At 36.9% G+C, this 7939-nt stretch overlaps 1 protein-coding gene across 1 annotated transcript in view; it reads left to right on the forward strand.

The window, feature by feature from the left end:
• The first annotated feature begins 1744 nt into the window (after window positions 1-1744).
• The window catches only part of LOC140234349 (uncharacterized), a 14033-nt gene continuing 7838 nt past the window's right edge, over window positions 1745-7939 (forward strand). Inside the window, exon 1 of the mRNA XM_072314407.1 lies at window positions 1745-1905. The gene's annotated coding sequence lies outside the window, so the exon portion shown is untranslated. The remainder of the gene's footprint in view (window positions 1906-7939) is intronic.

Below are 7939 nucleotides of genomic sequence, written 5' to 3' on the forward strand. Positions count from 1 at the left end.
AATATTTCACTCAAAGTGTTCACTTGTAAGATTGCTGTATTTCAATTCTGAAACTGCAAAATCTCCCTCTCGCGTGAAAGGGGGATCCCCCCCCCCCACACACACACACAAAAAAAAAAGAAGTAACAACACGCTGGGAGTTCCATCGAAGTCGGCACTAAAACAACACAACACAGTAACATCATGATCTCACAATGCATACAAGAATTATGCAAATTACGCGAAGTGATGATGTCATCACCTCACCTGTTCAATCGAACCATACTCATAATTAATCTTCATCTTATTGAAATCACTAGGAGTGTTATGATATCATCGTTGATGCTGCATGCAACAAGTTTATAATTTATACTTGATTTATGGTAATGATGATTTTAACTTTAGAGGGAGGACATCAGATAACTGCAGTTTCTAGATAGTCATTTACACTTTTTTTGAGGGGGGGGGGGGGTTGGTTCAGTCCACTATGAGAGTTGAATCGCGATGACGCTGTTATGGGCTCATTCAATGATATATCCACGTTATATTATAGTCAAGTCTTCATGCGTTTACCACTGAAATAATCATGTCCTGCAATTTTGTGAAAATATAAGATTTCCATGACTTTCTTAACGTCTGCCCCATATCTAAATGAAAATGCTACCCTTCTTGTCAATCTTATTTTTATTCTATTTTACCCAAGTCAACTTAAACACACATTGATATCAACTCGTTACTGAAGGTATAATGATGTACCAATGTATAGGGCCTAGCGTATCGTATGACTCTTGAGGTACAAATTTGGCGTAAGGTGACACAAATCAAATTCTTCTGGTCTAATCCATAATATTTCATGCACCTATCCCGACACGGAAGCATTCGCATGTTGCCAAATTTTATCTCTTGTCCGAGTAACACCTCCCCACTTGGATTGAATGCCAACCAAAACGTGCCCCCAAAGTTGTATGATTTAATTTCCGCAATAAACTTTGAAACTATTATTCTGTCACTTTTCATCCAATATTGCATGAAAAATGAATCCTAAAGAACGAATCAACAGAGCGAACAATTCAGTGGCAATGACGGGTAAACGAGTTGATGAATTGATTAAGGGATATAATGAATGATTGAATGAATGAATAAAAAAAAAGAGTGTGAATAAAAACGAAAAGTAACTGAAGTAATGTGAATATGAAACTCAGAATTTTTTTAGAAAGATTCCGAAGGGAATGCAACTTTTAAAGTCAAAAGATATGATTCCAGGTTCTACATCGTACAGTATGTTGACAAACGGAAGATTCTAATCAACACTCTGGTGATACATCTTGAAACATCTGGTAAAATAGACTAGGTAAGGGAGGCACGCATGAAAGTCCGATGTTTTCACGTTTTGGATGTTTACACAAAATTAATACAAAGTGATACTAAAGAAAAAATACCACGGGGCCAATGCACTTCCTGCTGGGATCTTAAATTAAGTAATAATATGCCGTCTTTTTTAGCTTATGACAGTTTTATTTAAAGATTTCTCATCTCCATTTACAAGAGCGAGGCAACTTGGAGCAACATGGATGCACGTTTGACTATTTTTGGGGAGTGACAGACGCTCTCCTTGACAACATGCCAAGACCGTTCGCACGTATTCCGAGGCGCGCACACGCGCACGCGTTTATTGAATTCCCATGAATACTAGTAAGATGTGATTGTTCGTGACATCATGCGGCACACGCGATTCTCGTGTGGCCCTGTTGCTCTTAATTTTCATCAGTGGAGAACGTTTTTCACGTTTTGACGCCGGGGAGGACTCGCAAGCGTTTATAATCAGTCGTAACATCGGACACTAGCTGCGCCCTGTGGTATTCCTGGTTCCGCCACTCTAGTCTGTGCGCATACTTACGACGATTACGGATATCACAATGTAATCAGGTAAGTCGATACACGGCGCCTCTTTCTATACCTTGTTATGACCCAGCGTGAAGAGTATTCTCGATAATCACTGTGAGCGTTGTTGGGGATGCGTGGGCGTAGTTGGGTTAAACTTAAAATCATGTAGGCCCTATATGAGGATTACAATGAAGATCGTAAACTGTTCAAACCCTGTCTTATTTGTAAACATATTTTAACTGTTATCGTAACATGCTCAATTAAGACTGGTTTTGGTTGTTTATAACTGTCCTTTGTTCACAGATTCATAGAGTCCCAATAGCTCAAGGATAAAGCACCGAAATTTCAAATAGTAGGTATATCATTATTGAGTAATTATTGTTTGAATTATTTTGTTTAAAGCTATACTTAAGTGATTAAATCTTATAAAGTGGAAATATAAAACATGTTCACATTGTAGTAAAGATCGTGGAGTAGAGGGCTTGTTAAACATGTTAAAAGAATAATATTCGTAGTGACAGTAATGGAAGCAATCTTAGAAGGGTAACAGTAGGCACAGAAGTGGTATAGGAGGAGGAGGAGGAGGAGGAGGAGAAATTAGACAGGTGCGTTATATCTGTATACCTTTACACGAATATTATACCCTTGCCTGCCCCCCCCCCCCAATCATTCACCGCAGACAGACGAAAACACTCCGCGGCTCCTTTATTTCTGTTATAATGTATAACTGCTGCTACAAACAAAAACAGACCAACAAAACATAAGAATTTTCTGGCACATTAGTGGTACACTTTGTCACTTTGAGTCAGCATTCAATCATGATCATTGAGACATTTTAGTCTACAATATATAGTACAACCTATATCAGTATAAATAACTTTAAATATGCTAATTTGACTATAATTCATGAAAGTTGATGCAATAATGTTGATATCATGCCAGAACAGACCCCAGGGAAAACACACGCACGCACACTCTAGCTCGCAATGCAAAATATAGGTGTGACAAGTCATGAAAGTTGGCAAAGCTGATGCTGAGCAAATCCAGCTGCGTTTCTCCATGCTAGTGCTTTATTTGATTTTGAGTGTGGGGAAAACAAACTAACGAAAAATACCTCTATTCATTATACAACTCAAGGTACTACTGCTATACTGTACTACCACTACTATTACTACTCTACTTTGTACTACTACTACTACTACTACTACTACTATACTACTACTACTACTACTACTACTACTACTACTACTACTACTACTACTACCACATAACTACTACCATAAGGTATATACCTTACTACCACTATATTACTACTGCTATCAAAGGGCCTACAACTACAACTACCTATTACAGTAGGCATATACTACCGTACTATACTACTACTCAATAGGCCCTACTTCCCACTAGTACTAGTACTACTACTACTACTACTACTACTTTTAATATATATACTTCTCTGCTGCTATACAATCACACTGTACTACAGTTTAGCTCAAGTTAAAATCACGAGACATGCCTTGATAATACTCTGCATCATGAATGCACGTGCATGGAGTCAAGCAAAGGTTTGATGAAAACCATAAGAAGAAAGCATTATTAAAAGAGCCGGAATACCTGCCATGAGTCAGGGTCTTGAATTATGTGAGCACCCTGAGACCGCTCCTTCCTGAGCCCTTAATACAGGGGGTTCGACTAATGGTGATGCCGCCTTCGGATTTCCAGTTCACGGAGAACCGAAGCAACGCACGATGGATCATAATTATAGAAAATAATTATAGAAACAATGACGAAACGCGGGAAGTTGCCTTGTTTCAAACTTCTCCGCTCTCTTAAGGGGAAACATCCATCTTGATATCGTGTTGCTTTGAAAAACATGATAATCTTCATCAGAAAATGATGAGTGAAAAATTGGTAAAATTGGACACTTTTAGAAAAAGTTAAAGATTGTACATCACGTTTTAGAGAGTGAGACAATTAATTGGTAATTCTGTTGTGGTGTAGAAGTTGAGCAGCTCTCCAAATGTTTTCACTGATTTTCTTTTCTTTTTCTTTTTCTTTTTCTTTTCAATAAATGGGCACAGACAAAACTTATCCACTGCACGACGAAACGACAACGCAAAAACGTTATACTTTCTCTCCAGTTTGAGAGCAGGTCTGAAGGAAAACTTGCTTTTTTCTTTCGGTGCAATTACACATTATGTGTTATGGATTTTCATTAGAATCAGTAAGCACACTCAAATTAACTTATACCTAGAAACTTATAAAGTTTTCCTGTTTGCTATTTTCTCTGCGTGACCAAGAAAGAAAGACTTCTAAAACTACACTTAACACTCTCTCCTAAAAAAAAAAATAATAATAATAAATAAATAAATAAATAAATAGATTTTTTAAAAAGAAGAAATAAAAAAAAATCCATTCATTTTTCATATACCTTGTAATAAATTTTATCCCCATTAAATTATGCAACCCTTGGAAAGTTCCTTCAGGATGCCGTTAAAGGTTGGAGGGGGATATTTTGTCAGACAGATTCTCCGCTAATTTCCGATTAATATTTTTCCCCCTCACGTGTTAATCCATTCGAGGGTGAGAGACACAGCGATAGCCTTGAGCGAGGGCCGACAATAAAACAAGACAAAGAATTAAAAAGACGCAGTGATTAATACGTGAACGTAGGCGGCAGTCTCAACACACGGCTCTGCGCCAGGGGGAATTGACAATTCGTTTCGTCTCGTCTCGCATGCACGTCACTCTATACAAGCAAACATCTTATAGAGATGCGTGCTAACAGCAACAGTAGAACGTTTAACTGATGTGATAACAGCAATAACAGTAGCAGTAGGCCCTAATTATGATTATAATTATGAAAATAATGTATATGAGAAGCGACAGGGGCGGGGAGGACGGGGGGGGGGCAGGGGAACTAGTCGGGGTTTTTTTTTTTCTTTTAATAAAAAGACCCCTCAAAAAATCTTGATTTTTAACTGTATTATTTTTGCTCCAACTCTGTATTTAACCAGTCATATTTATATGACTGCACAGGACATTGTGCAAGGGCTGCATTTTTAAGGAAATTTCTGGAGCAGATATAACGTCATAAAAACACAAGCACAACCATTCTTATCGAAATTGGAAGTTATAAACTGTTGAATATAAGCTCATTTTTACGAAACAGTTCTTGAAAAAGTTGATATCGATATGTAAATGAGTGAGCTGATGATGTCACCACACAATTTTTCGTCGATCATGTGAAAAAAAAATGACGAAACTTATTCTTTTTCATGTGTGGTTAAATAACCATCGAATATATTGATCAGCCACATACATGTAGGATTGAAGACTAAGGCATGATTGCGCGTTTAAAAACATGATAAAAGATGAGAGTTTCAAGATTTTGTGTATGGCAAGTTGTGAAGCAATGACGTCATCAACTCACTCATTTGCATATTCATATTGACAGTTTAAGAGCTACTTTTCTAAATCAACGAAACTTCATAATTTCATACATTTCCTAAAAAGTTTTATTCGATTTTGATCAAATTTCCACTGTTGTACTGATAAAACTTTACTCTTTGGAATAATGATGTAGACTTGACTTGTAGTTAATCACGTCTTATTTGTTTCAACTTTTAGATTCAAACACTTCAATACATTTGTGCAATTGACTTTGAGTTACATTTGATTTTATGTATGAAAAAGAAATGCAGAAATAAAATCAATCAATCCATCCATCAATCAATCAATCAATCAACCTTCTTTTTTCCATGCAGACTTTGAACTGGTCTTGGACTGTCATTTTCATATTGTAACGTATAAAGGTATGGGTGTGATTATTCTTCAAGTGTGTAATTTATCATTGTCGTTGGTATGGGGTTTACTGATGGCAAATAATAATAATAATGATAATAATAATAATAATAATAATAATAATAATAATAATAATAATAATAATAATAATAATAGTAATAATGATAATAATAATAATAATAATAATAATAATAATAATAATAATAATAATAATAATAATAATAATTAAAGGCAGCTGTAATAGCATATCCTTCTCTTGACCATAGGACTATAACAAGGTTCTTCGACATTCCAATAGAGGCAAAAAATTGAGTTCTTCGCATAATATTATGGTCAAGGAAACTGGAATAATTTGACTTCCTTTTACTGTATGAAAAAAAGCAATATCAACATATTTGAGCTCCATATAAACAGGGCATCTTATATACTCGCACAAAATTGATATTGTCAGGTCCTCTGACACAGCTAACTTAAGTTTTGCTGATCTGTTTCTTTGATTTTTTTTTTTTCTAGTTGTTTCTAATTTCAGTCAAAAGCACTCCCCTGTTGTTTGAGCTTGATTTCCTCCAAAAGGTTGTCAGTCGCCTTCAGACCCATCCGTCCTTGCACTGTGTCTTGGGAATAGACTCGGGGGTGCACCACGGGGGATTCGAGTCCGATTGTAGGGGGCGTTCCGTACCGGCTGATAAACAAAGTACACAGCAATACATGTTCATGGGCCGGTTTTACCTTGACACGGCATGCTGTATGCACTAATACAGAGTTTGTCCTTGTAATGTATAATGTTATAAGCAAGGTGCAATCTACATTTGAGAATGTGAGTCATTGCAAGTGATAAAAAAACCAAAAACACACACACACACACACACACACACACAACACGCCATAGTTTTCTACACTTCTACAACATGAAACCCTTTTCATAAACTCATCCTCCAATTATCCGCCTAAGAATTATGCGGACATTTCAATAAAAAATGCGTTCACAAACTCTGAAAATTATCCGCACTTTTTTTTTTACGAGCGCCCGTCCTGAAAAAGGTGGATAATCGTGACTGCACACGTCCCTCCTGTGACCGCACCCCGGCAATTATCCGCATAACTTTGGATTTGCGTTCACGAACTCCAAATCTGGTCCCGATGCTGCTATTATGCGTCGAAAAAAAGCGGATAATTCTTGCCCCGCTCCGATTTTACGACCAAATTATGCGGATATTATCCGCATAATTGAGTTTATGAAAGGGGTATATGATGAATTGATGTATAAATAAGATTGAGGTGTCAGTCACTCTGGTCTTATATGGAATGACTTTTCTTGTAGTTTGACTCTAACTCGTGTTTCACATCTGACGAATGAAATTCTCTTTCCTGGTGGGTCAAAAAGGTATAGTATAGTATAGTATTGGTTGAGGTGAGGATTCAGCTTTGGACTTTCTGAGAGATACTTAGATATCCAAAAAGCAAATTAAAATAAAGTCATCCTAAAAGGTGGGTCCCACCTTTTATTAGGATCACCTTGTTTTGGATATCTTTAGCCATTTCAAAACCAATTTTCACCAAATAAACTTTGAATCATCCAAGTTTTAAGGTAACATCATTAATGAAATGTAAAGGCGAAATAGGACAAAGTATCTATTACACTACAGGTATACGGCAGGTCAATTTGAAAGTGCCATGAAGTGCTTTATAGCGCCCATTTGTTTGTTTGTTTGTTTTTTTTAATAAAAAACACACATTCTTTTAGCAGCTTCCCATTCCGTTATTATCAATCAAAAAGTCACATTATCACTCTGGTTACTTTGTTGTTTATATGATTCATGCGACGATATCAGGCTGTATATAGTGTCGACGGATAAAGTTTACCCATAAGATAAAATCGGGTCGGATGTATTCCATCTCGCTCGGTAGAAGACAGTTAAAATAGAATTCAAAATTTCCATATTCCTTTAAGAGAGAGAGAGAGAGAGAGAGAGAGAGAGAGAGAGAAGAAATGTACAGGTTTCGGCGATGTGCATTCCATAAGTTTGCGTAAAATGTATAGCACCTTGTGTGCGGCGAATAGTAAAAGGGGTGATTAAAGGAGGGGGAGGGAGTCGTGTAAGGCAGAAGGGGTGCGAAGAGCGGTATTAGGGGATGAACAGGTGCAATATGGGGAGAGGGAGGGGAGGATGAAGAGTGTGATGTATATAGAGTATAGTTTCATCCTCCACCTGCTTCCTTTTTCCTGATTAGACCCAAGACTAAGCCCTCCTAGTTCAATTATCTCGGGTAT

The sequence above is a fragment of the Diadema setosum genome, chromosome 10 (assembly GCF_964275005.1).
Source record: "Diadema setosum chromosome 10, eeDiaSeto1, whole genome shotgun sequence".
Taxonomy (NCBI): domain Eukaryota; kingdom Metazoa; phylum Echinodermata; class Echinoidea; order Diadematoida; family Diadematidae; genus Diadema; species Diadema setosum.